Source organism: Pan paniscus, chromosome 6, assembly GCF_029289425.2.
Source record: "Pan paniscus chromosome 6, NHGRI_mPanPan1-v2.0_pri, whole genome shotgun sequence".
In the NCBI taxonomy this organism is placed as follows: Eukaryota; Metazoa; Chordata; class Mammalia; order Primates; family Hominidae; genus Pan; species Pan paniscus.
Window position 1 is genome coordinate 8736396 of NC_073255.2, and position 27431 is coordinate 8763826.

At 42.1% G+C, this 27431-nt stretch overlaps 1 protein-coding gene and 1 long non-coding RNA gene across 5 annotated transcripts in view; one reads left to right on the plus strand and one right to left on the minus strand.

Annotated features, from left to right (window-relative positions):
• Positions 1 to 27431, plus strand: part of SDK1 (sidekick cell adhesion molecule 1) — a 963741-nt gene that overhangs the window by 481811 nt on the left and 454499 nt on the right. The gene's annotated exons all lie outside the window — the stretch shown is intronic.
• LOC134730659 (uncharacterized) lies at positions 2694 to 5320 on the minus strand. The gene is made up of 3 exons (XR_010112564.1): positions 4893 to 5320; positions 4451 to 4564; positions 2694 to 3414 (listed from the first exon to the last, which is right to left on the minus strand). It is a non-coding gene; the product is annotated as an uncharacterized LOC134730659 (long non-coding RNA).

Here is a 27431-nt window from a genome sequence, read left to right on the forward strand (position 1 = left end):
ACATTATAAGAAAGAGAGTTAAAGGTCAGTGTTCTTGATGAATATAGATGCACATTTCTCAACAAAATACTAACAAACTGAATTCAACAACACATTAAAGGGATCATTCATCATGATCAAGTGGGATTTATTCTTCGATACAAGGATGGTTCACCATACACAAATCAATAAATGTGATATATCACATTAACGGAATGAAGGACAAAAGCCATGTGCTCATTTTGTTAGATGCCGAAAAAGCATTTGACAAAAATTCATCTTTTTATAAAAATTCTCAGCAAATTAGTTGTAGAAGGAGTGGACTTCAACACAATAAAGCCCGTGTGAGAGAATCCCACAATTAAAATTATACTCAATGGTGAAAAATTGAAAGCCTTTCCTCTGACATAGACAAACATGCCTATTCTTGCCACTTACATTTAACATAGCATTGGAAGTCCTCACCAGAGTAGTTAGGCAAGAAAAATAAATACAAAGCATCATAATAGGAAAGGAAGAGCTGAAGTTGTCACTGTTTGCTGATAACATGATCTTATATATATAGAAAATGCTACAGACCCCACCAAAAAAAAAACCCTGTTGGAACTAATAAACGAATATATTACAGTTGCAGGATACAAAATCAACACACAAAAATCAGTGGCATTTCTATATGCAAACAATGAACTATCTAAAAGGTTATCAAGAGAACAATTTCATTTACAACAGCTACGAAAATTACTTAGGAATAAATTCAAACAAAGGAGTGAAGACCTTTACACTGAAAACTAGAAAATGTTGATAAAAAAGTTGAAGATACAAATAAATGGAAAAATATTTTATGTTGATGGATTGGAAGAATTAATATTGTTAAATGGCCATACTACCAAAACCAACCCTACCAATTCAGTGCAGTTCTTATCAAAACTACATCGTTTTTCATAGGAATAGAAGAAACAATTCTAAAATTTATGTAGAAACAAAAATACCCCCAAATAGCCAAGGCAATCATGAGCAAAAGAATAAAGCTGAAGGCATCACACTACCTGGTTTCAAACTATACTACAGAGCTATAGTAATTAAAACAGCATGGGACTGGCTGAAAGAAACATCAACAGATGAAACAGACTAGAGATCCCAGAAATGAACCCATGCATATGATTTAAATTTATTTTCTTTTTCTTTTTTCTTTTTTTTTTGGTTAGAGAAAGGGTCTCCCTATGTTGCCCAGGCTAGTCTCAAACTCCTGGCCTGAAAGGACTCATCCCTGAGCCTGTCAAAGTGTTGGTATTACAGGCATGACCCCCATGCCTGGCCTATTCAACTGATTTTCAACAAAGATATTATGCCAAGAATATGCAATAAGAAAAGGATATCCTCTTCAACAAATGACTTTGGGAAAAGTAGATATCCATACACAAAAGAATGAAGTTAGATTCTTACTTTACACCATATATTAATATAAAAATCAACTCAAAATGGATTAAAGTCTTAAATATAAGATGAGAAACTATAAAACTAATCTACAGAGTAAGAAAAAATATTTAGAAACCATACTTTGGATAAGGGGTTAATATCCAAAATATATAAGAAGCTCAAACAACTCAATAGAAAGAATACAAAAAATTCTAATTAAAAAAATGGACAAGGGACTGGAATAGACATTTCTCAAAAGAAGACATACAAATGGCTGACAGATACATGAAGAAATGGTCACATCAGAAATCACTAAGGAAATGCAAATTGGAATCACAATGAGAAACTACATCTCACACCTGTCAGAATAGCTGTTTTCAGAAAGACGGTATAACATGTGTTGGCCAGGATGTGAAGGAAAGGGAACCCTGTTGGTGGAAATGTAAATTAGTGCAGCCATTGTGGAAAACTGTGTGGAGATTCCTCCAAAAAAATGAAAAATAGAACTGCCATATGATCTGGCAATCCCACCTCTGGGCATTTACCGAAAAGATTTGAAATCAGTGTGTTGAAGACATGTGTGCACACCAATGTTCACTGCAGCATTATTCACAGTAGCTGAGCTGTGGAATCAACCTAAGAGTCCATCAGCAGATAACTGGGTAAAGAAAACGTGGTACTTACACGTAATGGAATACTATTCATCCTTAAAAATGAAGGAAATGCTTTCATTTGCAGCAGCATGGATGGAATCAGAGAACGTTATCCTCAGTGGGAGAAGCCAGGCACAGAAAGACAAATATCACACAATCTCACTCATCTGTGAATCTAAAACAATAACTCATAGCAGCAGAGAGTAAAATAATGGTTATCAAGGCTGGAGGGTGGGGGGAATAGGGAGGTGATGGTCCAAGAGTTAAAAAATCTCAGGCAAGAGGAATTTTTTTTTAGTTTTGTTGCTGAGCATGGTGAATATAGTTAATAATAGAGAATTGTACACTTCAAAATGTCTGAGAGTAAATTTTAAAAGTTCTCACCATAAGAATCATTAAATATGTGAGCTGATGGATATGTTAACGAGATTGATTTAATTATTCCACATTTTATTAATCAATCATAACATTACTTTGTACCCCATACATTTATGCAATTGTGAATTGTCAATTTACAATTAAGAAGTATTTTCAAAGATTTTAAAAAGTGGAGGCTGGACTGCTTAGGACATGTGAAAACAGAAGACAAAATATAAGAAAACATTACAAATTAAATAATTATTTTCTTAACAGACTATTGGTGTAAATGCTTTATAAGTAACTGTCTACTGGATGGAAAGGGGGAAGAAATTTGAACATATCTGGGAAATTACTTAGTAAATTTAGGCATTTAATTTAAAAAAATACACTTGCTCATGATTATAAGACTTCTAAGCTCAGAGTGTGAGTGTGAGGAAAGAGGAGACAGCCTCTTAAAAAGGTCCCAAGTATGACAAATGCAGATCTTGGTTGAGAGTTGTTGCTTCTGCTGTCAGTCACATCACCATCCTGTTAAATGTGAATTTATCTTTTTTCCCCCGTGCAAAATAGTGAGAGAAATATTCCTTAAGCAAATGTGGTCTTTATTTCAAATTAACAGTTTTAGCGATTGCTTGCTTTTATTAGGTCATGCATCTTGTTTTCTGGATTTGTCATATAATGCAGTTGTGGTCATGTAGGTAACACAAATGTGGTCTCTTTGAACATAGAAGCTGGGATTGCAGTGAAGTAGAGAGAGCGAAAGTGCTCTCCTTAAGTCCTCCTTGTTTGTTCTCTTTCTTTTGGGTTCTGTCTGTTAATTTCTCTCTTTTACTCTTTCCCTTCTTTCTTCCATCCTTGTCAAAAGCATTTATATACTGGACAGAAGCATGTCTTGGATGACTTAAAGTGCAGCCCTGTTTTGTAGTTATTATCTTCCTGCATAATCAGTAATCTCTGTTTTCCACTTGTTGCAGAGTTAAACACAGCTTTCTAGTGAATCCTCACCCTAGAGTAGAGGAATACGTGATATTAATTGAAATAGACTTCCTACAGGGCATTTTGTAGCTTTTCTCCTCTTTCTCACCTAAAAAACATACCAGATAGTTTTGTGTTCAGGACCTTAAATCCTAGCCTAGCAACGGTCATACATTGTGAAACAAATAATGAGAGAGAAGGTTATAGTTAATACTCTTATAAGCCTCTCCATGTACAAGGATACAGACAAAAATGCAAAGAACAGCACTGGATGTCTTCTGATTAATCAAATTATTTCTGTGTCTCAGTGAATGGACTGAAATACAGCACAGCCTATTTGGCTTAATACCGATGAATTTTTACACAGTGAGTACATTCTCTGGTCTTTTTCTCGCTGATGCAATGGATGTTTGTGTTAGGGCTAGAGGGAGAAAAGAGGTGTGATTTAACTGTTACCTGTGCCTGTGCTTTACAGTTTTCCTTTTTAAAACAAGTTTTGGGGAATACACCTCGGTAGTACTACTCTACAGCTGGCACCCTACAACTCCCTTTGGCTCCTCCAGCTCCCCCACACCCCCACCAACACACTAATCCATATAAAAGTCATATTACTGGAGCTCCACCTCATCTTTTTCAGATATCAAAGCAAATAGAAGAAATAGAGTATAAACATTGTTCTCTTACTCTGACAAGCAGAATCGATAGACATCTTTCCCCATACACTTTAATGGTGGTTGACATAAACATTGTTTTTGTTTTCAGGTTGGAAATAGGAAATGAGACTTGACAATATATTCGTGTCATTAAAATTCTTTATTCCAGAAAAGACTTAGTATTGAAATCACACACACACACACACACACACACACACACACACACACACACACACACACACACTCCCGTACAGAAAACTTTTCTCAGTGGACTATTGCCGTTAGTCTTTCTCCTTTTTCCCACCTAATTACCTGACGTTGTTTGAAAGATAATTATAATTGACAAAATTATTTTTTCTATACATAAGCATCTAAACTCTGATTAACTCAGGAAAACACAAAGAAAATACTTACTTCATTTGCAGAAAAGCAAAGGTGACAGAGCGTAGCAACATGATGCAGCTGATCACACTGGAGCCTTGTGCACACGCTGTGTTCCTCCCATTTGAGCTTACCCTAGAGATGAACCTGTGTAAAAAGAGGTAAATACCAACAGGAACTGAGAGCAATTCTAGAAAAACTAATGGCATTGGTTAAAAAAAAAAATCCCTTCTCCTCAATTTCTGTGTCTAAGTGATTCCTAAAGTACCATTTTATAAATACGAAGTATCATTCCTCTGGAAGACCATTCCTTTTTGTTTTTTTCAGCTGGCCCGAGCCCTACCTGTCCTTTCCTTATAAAATACTGGCCAGGTCATCAGAAAACAGTTAACTCAGAGATGCTCTGTAAAAAACTCTCTGAAGTTGACCTGCATGGCAGAAGTGTAGCAAGTCAACTCTCTCTGCTGTCCCTCACCTGTTCTGTAGCTTTGTGAAGTCCTGCATGAAAGCATTTCAACATAAGACGTGGTTTCATTGGGGCCCTTCTACCTCAGGACCGCTGGAGTTTGTATGGCTGTCAGTGTCACATGCGGTTGCACAGAAGCCACTCTCAGAAGTCTGAAGAGAAAGGAACTGAATAGGAGAGTTAGTTTCTTAGAGAGCCCGTGGGAGGACCGGAGGGCAGGCTCTTGGAAGTGACTCTGAGAATCGTGCCAAACAGCTCGTATGCTCCGGGGAGTGGACAGTCTCAAAGCTGCAGCCCCACCTCCCGGCCCGGGACCTCACTCCCTCTGCTTCAATTGAAGCAGGAAGCCACTCTGCACCCACTGGCTCCGGGAGAGAGTGCTCGGGCACCAGCTTCTTCAGCAGTGTCCCCGCCTCTCAAAAGTCATGAGTGGCTACTGCTGCCGGACACCAGACACCCTCATACGCGCGCTTGTCAGAACAGCAGAAACCTGGTGTCACCTTGCGTCTCCCTCCATCGCCCATAACAGGGTGTGCGGTCAGTGTGTGAAACTCCACAAGGAGTCTGAGAAATGCAGTCTCGTGCTTTCTAGCTTCTGCCAGGCCGGAGAGTCTGTGCAGAGGGGATAAGGTGGGGTAGAACAAGTCTGTCTGTGAATATCTACCACCCAGTCTGCATTTGAAGTGGAATTATCTCCCGAAGGCAAAGAAATCACATGTCCTATTAGAATTCTGCATGCTGTGTGATTCTGATGCCATGATTCCTACACCTTTTGGTCAGGGGTGTCCAATCTTTTGGCTTCCCTGGGCCATGTTGGAAAAAGAATTGTCTTGGACCACACATAAAATATACTAACACTACCGATGGCTGATGTGCTAGGAAAAAAATCTCATAATGTTTTAATTAAGTTTATGAATTTGTGTTGGGCTGTGTTCAAAGCAGTCCGCGGGTTGGGCAAGCTTGCTTTAAGTCATTTGTGTGGTGTGTCAAGCAGTGCTACCCAAAGGTCCCTCAAAAAGCATTATTCGCCCTTGCCTCTCCCAGTTCCGAGAGAGGAGACAGAATTCAGGGCTGAGCCTGTAGGCTGCATGAGTCTCCTGCTCAGTCCTGAGAAGAAGACCTGGGCATGGGGTGGGATTTAGATGTAGAATAGAACTGTTTACGGGGGCTCCTCTCTGTTTCCTGAGCATGGGTTGTCATTGGTTGGCACAAGTGCCACAGCTGACAAGCTCCTTTCTGAGGGAGGAGAGCTTGACCATATACAAGATATGATAATACTGTTTTTCAAGAATACAGCCTGAAAGAATGAAATAGATTGACCCTAGGGAAGGCCACTAACTGGGGAAAGTAATTCCACTTGTAGCTGCTTTTTTTTTTGGACGGAGTTTCACTCCGGTTACCCAGGCTGGAGTGCAATGGCACGATCTCAGCTCACCGCAACCTCCACCTCCCAGGTTCAAGCGATTCTCCTGCCTCAGCCTCCCAAGTAGCTGGGATTACAGGCATGCGCCACCATGCCCGGCTACTTTTTGTATTTTTAGTAGAGATAGGGCTTCTCCATGTTGGTCAGGCTGGTCTCCAACCCCCGACCTCAGGTGATCCACTCGCCTCGGTCTCCCAAAGTGCTGGGATTACAGGCGTGAGCCACTCCGCCCAGCCTGTAACTGCTTTTGCTACTTTACAGATATAAATAAGTGTTCCTAAGCAACCCTTCTTAAAATTAGTTATTTTAATGGGACTTTTCGTGTTAGGTTATTTTAGAAACATTGGTCACGTGTATATACTTTGGGAATTAAAAAAGAAAAGTGGTGACAGGTTGGAAAAATGTATCATCCAACTTCTGATCAAACATGGAGCATTAACTCTACACTTATATCATCTCTTCCTCCTGAAACCCCATGAAGATGATAGAAAGACAAGAAGATCAAGTGTGAGGTACGAGGGAAAAGGGATTGGAGAGGAGGCAGCAGGAGGCTGTAGATGAGATGGCTTGTGAGACCTTTGCAGGATAGAAAGCACTTGGAGACACAGGAGCTGACCAGCGGAACGGGGACTGTTGCAGTCAGAGAGCCTGCAGATCAGTTTACCCGCGCACCCTGGACAGGCTCGAGGACAGGCTGTGTGGGGGGGTGGGGGGCGGGTTGGGGGCAAGTGGCAGGAGTGGTGGGAAGTTTACACACAGCATGGTCGCCAGCTAACTCTGCACCATTTCCTGCCACCACCTCTCCCCCTTCCCCAGGACCAAATAGTTATTCAGCGGAGAAGTTGAGAAAGACCCCGTAGTCCAAATGCCAGGTGTAGCAGAGTGGGAGGTGAGGACCTGAGAGGAGAAGTCTGCAGACTGAATGGTGGGGCCACTATCCTATTTTCTGCTGTCCTTCCTCAGACACCAGCAACTGATGTTTATGCCACAGTTTAGAAGCCAGGGGGCTGTCTCTGAAGAAATGGAATGGGTTCAGAGAGAGGACTTTCAGATATTTATATCTGAAAACAGAAACTATACTAGGTGTTTCAACAGAGGGATTTAACACATGGTAAAGCCCCTCTCCCTTTTCCCGCCCTCCAGTCTCCTGTGGCTGCTCAATGGCAGGTTCTAACGAGGAGCCAGCTGGCAAAGGGGCCTGCAAAACCAGTCTGCAGAGAATAGTGTGGAAAGGTGGGTTTGGAGCTGAGAAATCAGAAGCGAATGGCCCACACAGAGGCAAATACCAGATCACATGGTTAAAAAGTCTAACAGTCGGCCAGGCGTGGTGGTCACACCTGTAATCCCAGCACTTTGGGAGGCTGAGGTGGGTGGATCACTTGAGGACGGGAGTTCGAGATAACCCTGACCAACATGGTGAAACCCCATCTCACTAAAAATACAAAATTATCTGGGCATGGTGACGCATGCCTGTGATCCCAGCTGCTCGGGAGACTGAGGCAGGAGAATTGCTTGAACCCGGGAGGCAGAGGTTACAGTGAGCTGAGATCATGCTATTGCCTGGGAAACAAGAGTGAACCTGTCGCAAAAAACACACACACAAAACCAAGTCTGGTAGTGGTTGCTTTTGGGCCGTGGAACTTGGGGCTAGGGAGGTTGGGACAGGGGAATATTCATTTTGGGGGCAGAAGCTAAAGTGTGTAGAAATTAACTTGACAGTAATCAAAGAGGTAGCCACCCTGCTTGGTTTGAATCACAGCTCCGTCACTCACTTGCTGTGTGACCTTGGGCAAGTTACTTAACCTCTCTGTGCTTCAGTGTCCTCATCGGTAAATTGGGTCTAACAGCAGTGCCTAGTTCCTGGGGAGTTACAGAAATTATTTAATACTCTTAAAGCTCTTAGAACAGTGACTGGTATGTAGTAAATATTACATAAGTGGTAGTTTAAAAACAAAAAAAAAAACACCTGTACCATTAAGGGCTGAGATGGCAGGCAAAACCTGAGCTTAGGTGAAGAGGAGTGTAACCTAGCAACATTGTGCTGGACTAGATCAATCCGCCTTGTGGAACTACAGCCAGTGAGTAGGAGTTGTGGAAACAGATTTAATCTTTGGGAACTGTTTTGAATTATTTAGGTATCGGGGCTCCATATTTTACAAGAAGCTGAGGCAGAAGCCATGTCATATGGACCAGCTCATCATGGTGTGAGCATAAGGAAAGACTGACTTCGTGGCAGATGGTCATTCTAAGGTTCCCTCAGGGTCATCAGTCATGAGCCCAAAATAGCACGATGCTGCAGAGGCTGCCATCCTGAGGGATGCGGCTGCCGATGTGGTTGCTGCCTGGCCTTCACCCCCTCAGTACCCAGGCAGAGACCGAGTGGGATGGTACCACTTGCTCCCTTGGGTGGGGAGGACGATTGGAGAAGGATGAGTGGGCTCACAACAGGTGCCCACTCAGCGGGATCCAATTTCCTGTCTCTGAAAGGAGAATCAGTTGGTGAAATTGACCTTAATCAAGGGTGATCTGTCCGGAGAGTGCTCTGTGGATGCCATTCTTTTCTGGGTCTTTTGGCCAGATATGGAACAAAGCTCCTCAGTACCTGGCATTGCTTTGACACTTGCATGGAGTCAGGCGTGGTGGCTCATGCATGTAATCTCAGCGCTTAGGGAGGGTGAAGCGAGAGGGTCACCTGAGCCCAGGAGTTTGAAACCAGCCTGGGCAACACAGGGAGAGTTTGTCTTTCCAAAAAATGCAAAAAAAATTAGGCAGATGTAGTGGTTCATGCCTGTAGTCCCAGCTACTCAAGAGGCTGTGGCATGAGGATTGCTTGAACCCGGGAGTTCAAGGCTGCAGTGAGTTATGAGTGCACCACTGCACTCCCGCCTGGGCAACAGGACGAGACCCCCTTCCTAAAAAACAAAACAAAATAACAAAAAAAACCTTTGCATTGACCTTAAACTGGGCCTCTCAGAACTGCCTGGCTCCAGACCATTCCAGCCCCCGACTTCCATGCCCTAAAATGTCCAGATCCTGACCTGCAATTGCCTGAGGCCACGGGTCCTGAACCCCTTCACCCCTTCACCACAGACTCAACTGCATGTGCCTTTCCTCCTCCCTCTTTGCTTTCCTCTTCTCTTTCTTCTTCCATCATTTCTAGTGAACATTAGATAATTAATTTTGTTGTTTTCCTAAGTTCTACGTTCTTGAGGGCATGCACCGTGACTTATATAACTTTATATTCACTGTTCCCCTGCCCAGGCAGACCCAGCAGAAAACTAACCTGTGTCATTCATGTTAGTTGATGAATAAGCGAATAATGCAAATCAGGCTTTTATGCTCTCACTCTCTAACCCACTGCCATCAGGTGCCTGAATATTGCCTTCTGTCCCTTTCTCCCTCCCATCCATCCATCCATCCATCTGTCCATCCATCCATCTAACTACTACCCCCTCCTCCTGCAGTCTCCCATCCATCCATCCATCCATCCGTCCGTCTGTCCATACATCCATCCAACTACTACCCCCTCCTCCTGCAGTCTCCCATCCATCCATCCATCCATCCATCCGTCTGTCCATACATCCATCCAACTACTACCCCCTCCTCCTGCAGTCTCCCATCCATCCATCCATCCATCCGTCCATCTGTCCATACATCCACCCAACTACTACCCCCTCCCCCTCCAGTCTCCCATCCACCCATCCATCCAACCCATTTGCTTCTCTGTACCTCTCACTCTTGAGCTTGTTGACTTAACATCAGGACCATTGATGGTTCCTGCCTACAGTCCCCATAACCTTCCTGTAGCACTGGCGTTTTAACATAGAAAGCTTAATGAGTGCATTCAGTTCTGCTTTGGAGCAGTGAAATGTTAACTTTGTAATAACTCAAGCCTTTCACATAAGGGGGAGGAAAAGATTCATTTCACAATGATACTGAGAATTGTGTAGGAGCTAATGGAAGAAAGGTCAAAGCATTTTAGATCCTACAAATGGGGCAATGACAGAAATCAGTACTATTAAGAAGAGTGATGTGCTGTCATGAAAAATATCTACCCAAATGTCCCTTTAAAAAGTGATATTTCCATGTAAGGGTTATAATTTTAATATTTTGGTCTGTTTCTGTAAAAGACATTACATTTCTAAATTTGAAGGCAAATTTCCAGTATTAAAAGATCCTGTCAATGATTCATTTACTCAGCTTTAAATCTTGTCTTCCATTCCTCTTTGCAAAGACCTGATTATTATTAATAATCAGCTCTGCCTAAGTTGTATTCTTCATGGATAGAAAAGCTATGTATTTGAAGTTCTTTATGCTCTACAAGAAAATCCTGCCCAGCGATTGACGTGACAAACGCTGAATATTTCAGTGCACAATGACGGTGGCTTTCAGCTCATGAAAGGCTTCCTCGTGCCTTAGATAGTCTTCAGGTTTCTTTCTTAGTGCAAACTTTTAAGTGGACCCGTGATCCTCTGCCCTTTACAGCTTTTGTATCCTTCTTGTGTCGATTCTATAGCTGTTGTCAGCAACTAAGCAATCTTGTTTTTTCTTTAGATTTGGGAAGCTACAAACTGTATCTTTCTAAACCTTCCACTCCTCTGCCACTTACTGAGCTGTTGGAAGCAAGGTTTAAAGTGTAAATGGAGTGTCCACATTCGCAGTACTGGATTTTTTAATGGCAGTGAGTGTGGTTATTCTGGCATCACAGAAAGGGAGTGGACTTACGCAGGGGTGGGGGTGGAGAGCCATATTTCTGCACAATGGCAGTTACCTTGGAAGATGTAGGTGGATCTACCTAAGCCTGATGAGGACCTCATTGGTGTCTGGGAGCAGGGTGCTCCCTGCCCTGTTCTGGGGAATGTGAAAATCCTCTGCTACTGAAGGCCTTTTGTTCTAAGGGCACCTCCAACCCCCACATCCTAGTAGTCGGCTGCCCTCAGACTTACCACATGCCAAGTATGTTTCATCTTTAAGAAGCATGCTATCTTTATACAATTGAATACACTCTTTGAATCTGTTTTATATTTTATGATTTTACCTTTTTTAAAAAAAGTATCATGAAGTATTTCAGATATGCAAAGCAAGTATAAAGGAGAATGGCGTGAATATGGACATACCCAGCTGACCCCTTGAAGGTGTAAAAGATCAGCAGCATGGCTGAATGTCTCTTCCCACATCTCCTGTCCCTCAAGACACAGACACTGACCTGAACTTGCTATTTAACATTCCCCTTTTAGCTTCTTTTTAAATTTTTATAATGATTTTAAAAATAGGAAGAAAAAAAGGCATATATGGCAAGGGCATAGCTTTGGGACATGCTGTGGTTTGAATGTTTATTCCCTCTGAATCTGATATGGAAACCTAATCCCCAATGTGGCAGTATTGATATGTGGGGCTCTTAAGAAGTGACTGGGTCATGAAGGCTCATGGATTAATGGAATAATGGGTTCATGGATTAATGGTTATCATGGGAGTGAGACCAATGGCTTTGTAAGAAGAGGAAGAGGGACCTGAGTTCGCACCCTCAACCCCCTTGCCATGTCAGGCCCTCTACTGCCTGGATTCTGCAGAGTCCTCACAGCAAGAAGGCCCTCCCCAGATATAGTCCCTCGACCTTGGACTTCTCAGACCCCATAACTGTAAGATATACATTCATTTTCTGTATAGATCACCCAATTTCAGAAACAGAAAATGGATCAACACAGGATGCATCCATGCTCTACGTGGACATCATCCTCTTTCCTCCATTTCATTGGCCCTGAAGACATCTGTTCTAGATCCTCTGTCTCTTGCCCTTCGTGAATTTTTGGACACTAAACTTGGCCTTTAAGAAAATATTAATGAGCTTTTTATTTTTTAAAAAAAGATCCCTATTCATATTGTTGTTACTGTTACAGTATTAAGGACGAACTCTGTGCCAGGCACTCTGCTAGAAACTTTGCAGATGTCGCTCCCTTTCTTTCTTGCAGCACTCCTGCAAGGCATCGTTCTTCCTGTTCTCAGACAGGGTGACAGAGCCTCAGTGAGGGCAAATAGCTTGTCCATGGTTAGTGGCACAACTGACTCTAAAATCTTTTAACCACGTCAAGTTGCCCTAGCACACTAGACGACATGTGTTAGGACTCAGACATGTCTGTTTTACATGATACTTAGATGGGACCATGTGCTGTGGCTGTGATTTTTTTTCCCCCTTGGAGACATGTTGGATAGGGTGTCTTGTAAATTAATGCCACTTGGCATGGCAGGCCCCACGAGACTTGGCTTTCAGTACACCCTGGCACCTCCTGCAGTATTGCTGGAAGGAGTCTGATTCAGGCCTTGTAGATCATTTATATTACAGAGAAAGGCATTTGAGAGTCTGGAAGCAAATATAAAGTGCACTGAACTCCTTCAGAAATGGGCTCTGAAAGGAATCTTGGTGACTTTAAAGAGCAAAGCTAGGAGGATTGGCTGCGCTCATGGAAATTTTCCTTTTACCCCTCACTGTATCTGGCTGTTAAATGCCTGTCTTCCAGCTGGCATTCTCTTTCTTATTTATCGTGAAGAGTTAGATTATGTTAAATTGAAAAGTGACACTGATGTATTAGAACCCAGCACGTTAGATTGAGGACAGATACCTGACTTAAAATGTGCCCTTTCTGAAGCATCAACTGTGAAAGTATTTGGTGTTCTTCCCATATTATACAGTTATACAATAAAGTCACAAGAATGGGTTTATACCCATTTGTATTCTACTTCGAGTCAAGTAGTAAAAATCTGTGAAATTGACTGATTATGCTCAGAATAATATCAGTGAGGGCAATAAATCTAAACTTTGGCTCTCATAAAATGTGTTTCTGGGAAGGTAATGATTCATGATCAGATGCACACACAGACATCATGAGAGTGCTAAGAAATACATTCATAATCTTTGGCTTTAAAAATCGTAGACTGTTTTTTGAGCTCAACCAGCCTGCTCTGGAGTTCGACAATTCTGTGTAGTCTTTCTCTTTCTTTGGCTGTCTTGATTTGCTTACAGGCATAAGTTCAGCCTCTTGTGATGTGTTGAAGAGGAAGAAATAATGATTAAAGTGATAGAAAACAGTTCTGCAAAATGAAAGGGAGAATTGAGTTTGTGTAGGTTAATAAAGGCAAGACTAATGTAATGCGGTCTTTAAGTATAAGTGAAAGCTATGCTAAAGCATTTATCCTCCGTGTCCACGGATGGTCAGAGGAAATGGAAGGGGCTTAAATAGAAATGGAGAGGTTTCTTTGGCTGTGAGAAAGAATTTCTTAATCAGGAAGGTAAAGGGCATAGCAGTGGATCTCAGAATGATACTCTGAAGCTGTTTCGCTGTTGCTTCCCTTTGCTGGAAGCAGAGCTCCTCAAGGGCAGGGCGGCCCCTGCACATTCCCTGCCCAGAGTAGTGCTGGTCCCATTCATCAGTAACGCCCCTCTCTCCCCCAGCCTACAACCCATTCCAGGACCCCACCTGCCGGCTCCACTTTCAATACATAGCCAGGCACAACCACTTCTTACCATCTCCCTCATGACCACCTTGGTTCAAGCCAACATCTCCGGGCACTGGGTTCCTTTGGCTGCCCCCAGGTTTGATAACAAAAATGGCTTTCATTGTTTTTGATTTGTTTCTTTTGATTATTAAGGCTGAGTATTTTTCAAATATGTATTATTCATTTTTAATTTTAAATGAATGTGTTGTTTGCTGTACACATTTTTGCCCATTGGCCTTTCAGTTTTCTTGTTTTTTAAAGAGACTAAAGTTATCAATGTTATATAGTCAAGTATATTACATAAATTTTACATTTAGAAAGTAAGTTCAAATGTAGCAATTAGATATATACTTAACTAAGTTTTATTTTAGATACACATAAATGTGATCATATATTTTCTTTTTTTTCCTTTTCTTTTTCTTTCTTTCTTTCTTTTTTTTTTTTTTTTTTTTTTCTTTAGAGACAGGGTCTTGCTCTGTCTCCCGGGCTCTAGAGTGCAGTGGTGCAGTCATAGCTCACTGCAGCCTTGACCTCCTGGCCTCAAGTGATCCTACTGCCTCAGTCTCCCAAGTACCTGGGACTACAGATGTGTGCCATTGTACCTGGCTAGTTTTTAAATTTTCGTAGAGATGGGGTCTCTAACCCCTAGCCCCAAGCATTCCTCCTGCCTCGGCCTCCCAAAGTGCTGGGATTATAGGTGTGAGCTGCCACACCCGTCCCATATACACCTTTTAAAAAGGTTCATCTTTTCCTGTTTTCCCTTTTCGCTTCTTTCACCTTTTCTTTTTTTCTCTTTCCCTCCACATATATAAATAACCTAATGTATATTTTCTTATTTTTCTGTATAGTCATTTAGCCCCATACAGCCATGTACATGTACAAGAGGGGTGTGTATACACACACACAGACACACACACACACACACAGTTTTTATTGCCAATATTTTAAAAAATTAGATCATATTTTATATGCTTTACTCTATCTTTTCATACTTAATACTACAAAAAATCATGGAACCCCATTTACATAGATCTAATTTATTCTTTTAAATATGTATAATCTCCCATGCTATGTATGTCATAATTGATGAAGTTTTTCCACAATTTCTTTTCCTTTGGAACAGCCCCCTGGAATTTTATTTTGCTGTATGGCATGAGTTAAGGATCTAAATTTTTTTAATGGCTAGTGAATGTTTCCTTGATGTTTTCAGAATTATCTGGTTCTCTCCTATTGATTTCTAGCTCTTCCTTTATTATATATTAATGATTTATATCCACTATGGTCTTTCAGCTCACTTTTCTGTACAGATGTCAACTTTTTGTTGTTGCTTTTGAGATCATTCAAATCACTTTTTTATGTTGAAATAACTTGAGACTTATAAAAGAGTTGCAAGAGAGTTCTGGTATTCCCTTCACCCAGATTTCTGTAATGTTAACATCTTACATGACCCTAGTCCATTCGTCAAAACTAAGAAATTTGCATTGGTGCAGTACCATTTACTAGAGCCTTTTTTCCAGTTTTTTTTCCTAATTATCTTTTCCTGTTCTGGGATCCTTTCTGCACTCCCGTGTTTCATTTAGTCACCATGTCTCTGTAGACTTCTCCAATTTGTGACCTTGTCTTCCATGACCTTGGCGCTCTTTTTTTCTTTTTTTTTTTTTTTGAGACAGAGTCTGTCTCTTTTGCCCAGGCTGGAGTGCAGTGGCGTGATCTCGGCTCACTGCAAGCTCTGCCTCCTGGGTTCACACCATTTTCCTGCCTCAGCCTCCCGAGTAGCTGGGACTACAGGCGCCCGCCACCATGCCCGGCTAATTTTTTGTGTTTTTAGTAGAGACAGGGTTTCACCGTGTTAGCCATGATGGTCTTGATCTCCTGACCTTGTGATCTGCCCACCTTGGCCTCCCAAAGTGCTGGGATTACAGGTGTGAACCACTGCACCCGGCCAAACTTGACACTCTTGATGAGTGCTGACCCATTGCTTTTTAAAACGTCCCTGGATTTGGACTTGTCTGATGTTTTCTCACGATCAAGCTGACTCATCATCTCAGGGCACTTGGCATCAACATGACTTGTCACTGGCAGCGACAGGGTGGTCACTCGGCTAAGGCGGTGTCAGCCAGTATTGTTCCCTTTCCACATTCTGTTCTTAGAAGCAAGTCTCTTAGCCCGGCCCACATGCAAGGGGAGAGTAGTTAAGCCCCCTCCTACTAGAGGGAGAAGTGTCAGTGACTTTGTGGACACACATTAAAACCACCACAAAAAATTAATTAAATTTTGCTTAGATGCTTGGAGGTTATGCACATACTCTGCTTTTCTTTGAAGTTGTGCCCACTAATTTTAGCGTTCACCAGTGGATCTTGCCTGCAGTAACTGTTTCTGTGGATTTCTAATGGTCATTTTTCTCTTCCCCTCATTCTCCTACATTTATTAATTTGAATTCTCCTGCAAGGAAGATTTGTCTCTTCGCCTTCAATTATTTATTATTCAATCATTATTTGTAATAGTATGGATTTAATGTCATTGGATAACCAGTAGAATAAGTCCCTCATGTTTCTTCTCCTCTTTAAAAAATCTTGGGCCTTTTTATTACTTTTTTATTTCTTCTTATAAACTTCAAAATACTTATTTTTCATTTTCAGAACATTCAGTTGGTATGTCCTTTGAAATTGTGTTAAATCTTCCAACTGAATCTGGAAAGAAATAGTATCTTTAGGATCCAGTAATTCTTCTATCTCAAATTGTGGCATGTTCTTTCCATTTTCCCAGTTACTCATTTAGGCCCCTTCTAAGTTATTCACTTAGGCTTCTCGGTGTTGAAGGCATATGAATATGTTAGACCCTGTTTATCCTGGCCGGGCGCGGTGGCTCACACCTGTAATCCCAGCAGTTTGGGAGGCCGAGGCAGGTGGATCACGAGGTCAGGAGATCGAGACCATCCTGGCTAACATGGTGAAACCTCGTCTCTACTAAAAAATACAAAAAATTAGCCAGGCGTGGTGGCGGGCACCTGTAGTCCCAGCTACTCGGGAGGCTGAGGCAGGAGAATGGCGTGAACCTGGGAGGCGGGGTTTGCAGTGAGCCAAAATCGCGCCACTGCACTCCAACCTGGGCGACAGAGTGAGACTCCATCTCAAAAAAAAAAAAAAAAAAAAAAAAAAAGACCTCGTTTATCCTAAAATTGCCATACTGGGCTCGTGACTTCTCTCTACCCTTGCCTGAGTTTACTTGCTCCTCCAAATGCTAAATTTGGAACTAGGTGCTTTTGATTTGTATGTCTAAATTTGACTAAATTACTGTAAAGTGAATACTTAGTTCATGGGTTTTTTTTAAATTTATTCTATGCTTTTCTTTCTTTGTCTCCTGGGTGAAGTTTTGGGTCCTTGTCTCCATGAGATGGAAAAATATTCCTTTCCCAGAACTTTGTTACTGTTTGGATTACTACGCAGGTTCTATGATAACCTTCAAGTATACGTGATTTTATAAAACAGATGTTTTTGGTGAGATTGTAGCAGGGTTGTGGGTTGGGCTCTCAGTCTCCAACCTTTCTGTTGGGCAGGATTTGCATTTCATATCCTGCCATACTGTATTAGGAAGCTGCCAGCCTGTGTGTCTAATATTATGGGGGAACACAACACTTCCATTTCCTTATTTTTAATCCCTTGTTCTCTCAATTCTTAGCCAGCTGGCACTGGAGTAATGGCATGTAAGGATCTTAGTTCCCATTATTCATTGGTGAGCATTTCTACCCGGACTGATGTGTGCTCAGCTACACTAATCGCCATCTTTTACTTACTTACTTACTTATTTATTGAGACAGAGTCTCACTCTGTCACCCAGGCTGGAGTGCAATGGCACAATCTTGGCTCAGTGCAACTTCTGCCTCCTGGGTTTAAGAGATTCTCCTGCCTCAGCCTTCCAAGTAGCTTGGATTACAGGTGCCTACCACCACACCCGGCTAATTTTTTGTATTTTTAGTAGAGACGGGTTAACCAGGATGTTCTTGATCTCCTGACCTCATGATCCACCCGCCTCAGCTTCCCAAAGTGCTGGGATTACAGGTGTGAGCTGCCTCGCTCGGCTGCCGTCTTTTATTTTTTTAAAGTCAAGTACTGTTTTCTCTGCCATCACATACCAAATGATTCAGAGTTTTTCATCTGAATCACTCCTAAATATACACACACCCAATCCCTGAATCAAAAGACCAAAGTCCTTCATACCTTTTGAGATAGCTTATTGACCTGTAGAAACTGTGGTGCATTGGAAGCCCGGGTATACCAGCAGCCTGGCCCAGTTTTTGTCTTGGCCTAGTGGACTTGTCCTTGTTACAGTTCTTGGTTCTAGTTGAACACTCTTTAACTTTCTTTTTTACACTTTTTTACACCCTTTGTCCTTCCCACCCTAACAGAAATGTCCTGAACTCAGACATTTGCACAACAAATTGAAATTTTTGGCAAATTCCTTTTATTTTCCTAGTATATTCCAAAGCACAGTTAAACTAGCCAGACCAACCTGACGGTTTTTGAGCAAGGGAAGACATAGATGCGGATGATTAAATAAGACACATCACTATTTCATTTATGAGACATTATTGTGTAATTAGCTATTTCATATAACTGGGTTTTAAAAATAGCTGAATGTAATATTTCATCAATATAACCTTTCCCCCATTCCTTGTGGTTGGGTTAATGAAAACTTTTCTAATATGTCTTCACTTATTCTCTTTCCAATGTCATTGCAAGGTTATAATTAAAAGCATGAATTCCCTGTTTCACGACCCTAGAGTCTCCTGAATGTTTAATCCTTTTTTAAAAAATTCACTAACTGACCTCAGCTTTGCATTCTGAGTTCTTACGGCTACATTTATATAATTTACTTATGACCATTGTAGATTGTCAATGTGCTCTCTCTCTATCGTCCTCTCTCCTTAGCCTTAAGGGTTGAGCAACCAGATCATCAGGTTTGATGAAAACAGGAAGGAGGGCCTGGGAGGGATGGATTGATGATGAGTCCTTCTTATTGATAAGGACCCTGAGCAAGGCCTGGTGAGTTCCAGACGCTGTGGCTGCTCCCAGCTCGCATCTCTGTCTGTCCGGTTCCTTCTCCTCTTGCTTCCTTGGCCTCCTTTGGCCCTTGGAACACGCCCAGCCTGTCCCATTGCAGGGCCTTTGCACTTGGAGCTCTCTTCTGGGTTTTCTCACCTCCGTCTTCATGTGGTTCTCCCTGTTTTGTGATTCGATTCTCAAACTCCAACATTTGTGTCTCCCTGAAAACTCCAGTGAGAACTCTCTGCTGACCAGCTGGAGGATGAAATAGCTTGTTAGTTTTAGTTTAGACTTTCTGCTCTGGTGGATTGAGTAGGGGTATTCCTTTTTCTTTTCTTTAGCAGAGCTGTTCTCTTTTACTTTTTAACTTTTTACTGTGAAATTGTACTTAATTATACATTCACAGAAGGTTGCAAAAACTATTCAGAGAAGTCCCATGTACCCTTCACCCAAAGTTTATATTTTACACCACTGTAGTACAATATCAAAACCAGGAGATTGACACTAGTACAATGTGTGTGTGTAGTTCTTTGTCATTGTACTACATGTGCAGATGTGTGTAACTACCAATACAACCACAATACAGTGCTGGGCTGGTCTCACGCCTATAATCCCAGCGCTTTGGGAGGCCGAGGGAGGAGGATCACTTGAGCCTGGAAGTTCAAGACCGGCCTGGGCAACATACCAAGACCTTATTTCTAAAAAAATAAAAATAAATAAATAAAAATTAGCCAGGCATGGTGGCATGCACCTGTAGGCCCAGCTACTCAGCAGGCTGAGGTGGGAGGATCACTTGAGCCAGGGAGGTCAAGGCTGCAGTGGGCCATGATCATGCCGCTGCACTCCAACCTGGGGGACAGAATGAGACCCTATATCAAAAAAAAAAAAAAGTGCTACAGAGCTGTTCTGTCACCACAGACATCCATCCCCCTTGTGCTGCCCTGTAATTGTCATACCTTCCCTGGCAGCTTCCCAACCTGGCAGCCGCTAATCTGTTTTCCATCTCTACAGTTTTCTCATCTTGAGAATGTTATGTAAGTGGACCCTACATTAGGTGACCTTTTGGGATTGGCTTTTCCCCCCACTTAACCTAATACTCTTGAGACCCATCCAAGTTGCATGTATCAATGGCTTGTTTCTTTTTATTGTGATGCCGGATTCTGTGCAATGGAGGTAGCGGTTTAACTCTTCACCGATTGAGGAACATTTGTTGTTGTTTTTGTTTTTGTTTTATCCCAAGGTTTTGGTTGTTACAAATAAAGCTGCTATGAACATTTCTATTCAGGTTTTTGTGTAGATGTAAATTTTCATTTCTCTGGGATGAACGTTCAGGATTATAATCGGTGGGTCGAATGTAAGTATATGTTTGGCTTTTTAGAAACTACCAAAGTATTTTCCATTGTGGCTATACTATTTTTTATTCTCTCAGCAACATATGAGAGCTCCAGTTTCTCTGCATTACTGTTTTTGTACATTAGCCATTTTAATAGGTGTGGAGGGATAGGTCATCATGGTTTTAATTTGCATTTCCCTAATGGCTAGTGATGCGCAACACTTTTTATGTGCTTATTTGCTGTTTACGTATTCTCTTTGGTCAAATGCTTCTTCTTGTACTTTGCCTGTTTTCTTTTCTTTTCCTTTCTTTTCTTTCCTTTCCTTTTTTTTTTTTTTTTTTTTTGGAAACACAGTCTTACAGTTTGCAACTGGTATTTTCCTCTTTTTTTTTTTTTTTTTTTTTTGAGACAGAGTCTGGCCTGTTGCCCAGGCTGGAGTGCAGTGGTGGCTGGAATGCAGTGGCGTGATCTCAGCTCACTGCAAGCTCCGCCTCCCATGTTCACGCCATTCTCCTGCCTCAGCCACCTGAGTAGCTGGGACTACAGGCACCCGCCACCACGCCTGGCTAATTTTTTGTATTTTTAGTAGAGACGGGGTTTCACCATGTTAGCCAGGATGGTCTCGATCTCCTGACCTCGTGATCCGCCTGCCTTGGCCTCCCAAAGTGCTGGGATTACAGGCATGAGCCACCCTGCCCAGCAGTATTTTCCTCTTAATAGTCTTTCACAGAACAAAACTTTTTAATGTTGATGAAGTCCAATTGACTGAATTTTTTAACTCATGAATTATGCTTTTGCTGTCATATCTAAGAACTCTGCAATTTCTCTGATATCTTCTAAAAATTTTACAGTTTTACAAATATATTTATGATGTTTTATGGGTTTATTTTTGTATTCAGTTATATGAGGGTTTGGCTGAGGTCAGTTTTCTTTTTTCTTATGAATCTCCAGTTGCTTTGGTACCATTGTTGAAAAGACTTTCCTTCCTTCACAGATTGGTTTTTGCCCTTTGTAAAAAATCTTTTGGCCCTACTGTTATGGGTCTCTTTCTGAGTTCTTTATTTTGCCCCATTGGCCTATTTGTCTTTTCCTTTGCCAATACCACGCTGGATATAGCTGTATATCTGGTAGACTTATTCCTCCCACTTTTTCCTTCTTTTTCAAAATCATTTTTGCTATTCTAATTCTTCTGCCTTTACATATTATTTTTAGAATATTTTCTCTATAGGAAAATCTTACTGAGATTTTGAAGGAATCACATTAAACACGTAGGCCTGTTCGGACAAAACCAGTATCTTTACTTTGTTGTGTTTTCCAATCCATGAACTCTTTATCACTCTCCATTTGTGTAGAACTTTGATTTCTTTCTTTAGTATTTTTGTAGTTTTCAGCATACAAGTTCTGTACGTATTTGCTAGGTTCTCACCTATTTCTGTTGAGTGATTGTCAGTGGCATTATATTTTAATTTTGGCTTTCACATGTTCATTGCTATTATAGAGAAATACAATTGGGGGTGGAAGGATTGGTGAGATATTGGTGGGGACACAAAATTTTAGTTAGAAGGAATAAGTTCAGGAGATCTATTAAACGGCATGGTGACTATAGTTAATAACAGAGTGCATACTTGAAAGTTACTAAGAGAGTAGATTTTAAATGTTCTTACCACAAAAAGAAAAAAAATACATGAGGTAATGTATGGTTAATTAGTTTGATTTCACCATTTCACAAGTTTCTCATATATCATGTTGGACACCATAAGTATATACAATTTTTATTCGTCCATTAAAAAGAAATTTGTGCTATATTTTATGCTACTAAAAAATACAGTTGTTTTTTGTATGTGTATCTTGTATTCTGAAACCCTTGCTGAACTTACTTATTAGTTCAATGAGTGTTGTTGTTACTGTTGCTTTGTAGATTCCTTGGTATTTCCTGTGTAGACCACGTCATCTGCAAATAGAGGCAGTTCACTTTTTCCTTTCTGACTTGAATGCCTTTGTATTGATGCTCAAATTGCCCCTTTCTTGGGTAGCGGGAGCCTCTTCAGGTTGATTCTTGAGTTCTTGTGACATGACGTAGTCTTTGCTTTCTTGCTATATGGTATAAGATGTTCTGGGTTCCTCTTGTACTTTTTCTGCCCTGACCTATAATTAACCATTTCTCTAAAATGCACTGATTCTTTTTTGTGGCAAATGGTATTTTGAGACCATAGCAGTTCCCCCTGTGGAGACTGTAGACTGTAGACTTATAGAGCCTTGATAGTCTCTTATATATTAGTAAATTCCCCAGTAAGTGATCAATAATTGTTTGTCAGAAGAGTAAGTGAATTAGTGAACAAATGTGTGAAACACATCTAGTGCTAGTCTTTGCTTGGTGGCCAAGCCAAAACAAGAAAAACATCATTCAGTATATCCAAAAAAGAAATATTGTCAAGGCAATTCAGATCATTAGTGATCTGTCAAAGAATGACCAAATTAATGGAGAACCAAAACACTTCTCTTTAAACCCTTTTTCTCCTTCCAAGTCACCTCCTTGTAGCTGGCCTGGCTCCTTTGCCCCCTCTTCTTCCTTTTCGGAGCTATTCTAGTTTTCGTGCTTCTCTCCTCAGTGTGAATTTTCAAGGTGCTCCTCCTCCTATAGATCTCTGTTGCTACCACAAACTGCATGATAAGGCCCTGAGGTCAAAGACAAGGAAAGACTGCAAATGCTTGGCTTGTAGCCCTCCCACCATCTCCAAAGTCAGCAGCATAAACTTTCTCCTCTGCCGGTGACTCTTCTGACTTCTCTCTCACTGCTGGGACTTTGTCTCACATGGACTCACCCAAATAATCCAAGACAATCTTCCCATCTTTAGATCCTTAACCTCACCGTATCTGCAAAGTCCCTTTGCCATGTGAGGTAACATATCTCTAGGATGTGGATGTCCACATTAGAACGTGGATGTCCTTGGGGGCCCTTATTCGGCCCACCACAAGAAGGCTCATGTGACCCAACAGACGGCTCAAGAGTTGGGCCTCGGAGCTCTGTGATGCTCACCCTTCCCTGCCTTCTCCACCCAGCAGAGACCGTTAGCTTTATAGACCCTAGCGAAGAATTTTCTGTGGCCTTTGGTCCTTTTCAGAACTTCGCACCTGTTCATTTGAATCATTTTGCACCAGTTACATACTGCTTGTGGCAAACCTAAAACGCCTGTGGAGAAATGTGACGAGGACTAAGAACAAATACATCACAACCTATGAAACCACGTCGCAGTTCTCTGAGGAGATGAATGGAGCAATTACGTTTTATGTTATTGTGTTGTGTTTGTCATGGAAACGAACTGCACGATCATTAACTGGCAGGTGGTGGAGACAGTTGGGAAAAGTAGCTGCTGCCCCTTTTTCTATTTTTATCCAGTTTTTTCCCGTTTTTATTTTTGTGTGGGGTTGTCTGGGAACTAAGAGTGATATTACCTAAATTTGCTTCCTGCCTGTATCTTACGTGTGTATTGTTGTGGTTAATAATGTTTTCAATTTACTCAGACTTTCTCAAAACGGCCCTTTTTGAGTTATCGATAGCTGTATTTCACCCAGGCAAATCTGAAGTTGTCATCTTATTTTCTCATTTTAGACATATCCTAGTGTTAAATAAAAAGGAATTTATAAAGCCTTACCTGGGAAAGTCCAAAGTTCTTACCTCTTGAGAAAAAAAAATCTACCCCATGCCCAAAGGAGACTGCTTTCATTAGTCTTCATGGACGGAACCCAGGGCTCATAGCTCTGCCTCTTATTAGCGGGACTGACAGCTGCCTAGTGGAGAAGGTAACCTCCAGAACAGTCCCAAAGAAGGCCAAGAAGGCCTGCCTAGGAGGGTTCTATCAGGATAGGAAGGGGAAGTGCTTAACGCCGACACACATAACTCGGGTGGTGTGGGGGCTCCCTCTTGAGACCCAGCATGCTGTGGTATAGTCGCGCTCCCGGTAGATGGTAATGCCAGGGGCTGCCTCAAGCCCAAAATTCAGAGAGTCTACCCCTGCATTTCGTCACCAGTTTTGTGATCCCCTCTACCATAGGCCAGGCCTTGCTTAGCCAGTGGGGGTATCTGATGGGAGACCTAGAGAAAGGGGGAGGCAGAGACAGACAAAGAGACACGAAGACAGAGGCACACAGAGAGAAACAGAGAGAGTGGGCCAAGGTGCAGAACTGTTAACCTCACAACAAAGGTTTGCACAGACTCCTCTCCCTGGCATGTTGTCTCACTGGGTCTGGGGCCAGGGAGATGACAGAGACAACCGTTAAAGGACTTGATGAGAGAATACATTTGGGATGGGCACAGGCTGGGAGGCTGGGTTAGAGTCTTGATTCTTCATGTTCTTTGGCAAAATTATTTGACCTCTGGTAGCCTCTGCTTCCTTTCTGTAACATGGAGATAATAACAGCAGCTAAGCTTTTCTGAGTTTTAAGTGTATGCCAACTGTATGTACCAATCACCTTTTAATATCTCATTTAATTCTCCTGCCAACACTAAGGGATGGATACAATTATTATCCCCATCCGGCCTGAGCATTGGTGCTGTCAGTCAAGCAGCTGGCCCGTTGTCAAAGCGTCACCACCTAGGAAGTGTCAGAGAAGGGACTCCCATGCAGTCATCTCTGGATCCAAACCTTGATGTTAACCCCTGGTTGCTGCAAGGGAATTTGAATCCCTGTGGGATGACCGTGAGGGCTAGGTGAGATGCATGCAGAGCACACAGCAGTTGCCAGGCCCGTAGAACGTGCCCTCCTCATCATGACGGCGAGGAGGGCAGAGCAGAAGCTTTGTAGAGAAGAAGAGTTGACGGGGAGCATGGTGCCCCTTCTGAGAAGTGACAAGCAACTCCAGGTGGTGGCTGAGTGAGGCGCAGATGGAGGGTCGGTCCCTAGGGAGGTATGTCCAAAGCCAGCAGGTTCACTCCCTCTGAAATCCTACACAGAAGAATCTCAGAATGCTGAAAGGATGCCAGTGTCTGTCTCCCAACTGTGGCTAATGGTTCAGTGGGATTTGCTTACTGGCAACTTCTGAATAATTCCCAGCACAGGTGTAAATAATGCAAGGCCTGAATCCCAGCCCGACCTGCACAGTGAGGCAGAAGAGACATGTGTGTCACAGTTAACCAAGGGTGCAGTAAGCCCTCCTGAAAGCTCAGTTTAGGGGACCAGGATTTTAAAGAGCTCCCAGCCTTGTTGATAAATCAGTTTCCACCTGACGGCTGTTTGATACATCAGTTTCTACCTGATGGCTGTTTGACCATTTCCCTGTACTTGTTTTCCAGAACAGTGTCCATAGTCACAGAGAGTGATGGCACTGGCGGGCTGTCTGATAAAGCAAAGAACCCGACAGATGTTGTTTACACACAAATGCCATACCTATCGTAGTAGCGTTCAGAAAGAAAGAAAATCATTAAAAATTGGATTTTCTTATTGATTTATTTTCATCTTCATTGTTGATGGCGTTTGTGCGTGAGCATGATCTATCCCTGTAGTTAGGGGAGCATGTGTTTTGAGTCGTGCACTGAGGATCCAGCATCACCAAGGGGTATTAGGCTGTTCTTGCATTGTTATAAGAGAATACCCAAGACGGGGTAATTTATAAAGAAAAGGGGTTGAATTGGCTCGTAGATCTGCAGGCTGTACAGGAAGCATGGTGGCATCTGCACCTGGGGAGGCCTCAGGAAGCTTCTAATCATGGCAGAAGGCAAAGGGGGAGGAGGCGCGCTACCTGGCGAGAGCAGGAGCAAGAGGGACCGAGAGAAGGGGGAGGTGCCACACACTTTTAAACAGCCAGATCTCACAAGAAGTCACTATCATGAGGACAGCACCAAGAGGATGGTGCTAAATATTCATGAGAAATCCACCCTCATGACTCTGATCCAGTCACCTCCCACCAGGCCCCACCTCCCATACTAGGAATTACAGTTCAACATGAGATTTGGATGGAACAGAGATCCAGACCGTATCCCTGAGATCAGCTGTGCTCGAGGTGCTGTGAGTCTGCCTTAGCCATCGCAGGTGCTCCCGTCTCTGCTGGGCACAGCTTTGTCACTCAGCAATCGAAAAGAGTCTTAACACGAGAGTGGAACCCTTTGGTCATAATTATGCTCCTTCAAAGAGGAACAAATGTGGTGACAGACTGGAAAGGTGATGGAAAGCATTTCAAAAAGCAGTTCACTCTGCTCATAATTTTCTAGTATTCCTCTGCTATTATTTGCTTTTAAAGAAGAGCCCTCTGCTTCCTAGCGGCTGCTGCGTATGCTTGGTCCAGCAACGAAGACATAATCCTCTGCGGGCAGCATCACGTGGAGCGAGGGTCAAGTCCTCTGCCCAGTGCCCCTTTATCTGCACAAGGGAAGAAAGACTCCTGAGTGCCTCGTTCCGCAGAAAGTGAGATACAGAAAGCATTTGACTTGTCAGGAAGCGAGAATTACCAGACCCAGGCTTCCCCAACTCAGCCCATGAAGTAAGAATGGCTGGGCCAACGCTTCTCTGCAGAGGCTGCAGGTGCGGACGCCGACAGCCATGCACAGTCCTCCCAGGAATATTCTTGTATCTGCTGTGTCTTGCTTAGCCATGGCCATATTTATTTAATTTTTGATGGAATTATTTATTGTGTTTTATTCTCTTGCTATATAAACTGAGCTGATTTCAGAATTGACTGCTGTTTGCAGAGTATCCTGGGGAGAGGAGGATTCCTCATGAGGATCCCCCCCCATATCTAGAGCAGTTTTAGTTGGTCCTCATCTACTTTTTAGACGCCTTTCTGTCCTCACTTTTCATGGTTTCCAATTTGACTGGATTTTACACTCTTGGGAAGTTCCACTGTTTAAGGATCTAAAGACTGAAAACATGTATTCCGCACATTTTGTTTAAATCATGTTTCTTTTTATTTTTCCTGGAATTTTTATTTTAGCAGAAAAAGTCTTGGCTGGACATGTTTCTGCCTAAACCTGGGCTCTGTAAAAACTCCTCCTTCATGCCGTTCCTCTGCATATGACCACACCAGGAATTTGGCATAGCCATTTATTTGTGCCTAGTGCTGAAACAATTAGTTAAAATAACAAAAGGCCCCTGGATAAGTACAAATTGACTGAAGTGCTTTTGAAGATTAGCAAGGAAATTTAAGAAACACTGCTATAAATAAAAAATATATTTATTCTGGGCAAAAATCCCTGATGAAATAAATCCTTCACTAGTTACATCAATAGTTACCCTATAATCTCTTCATTTATTTTCTGTCCCTCCTA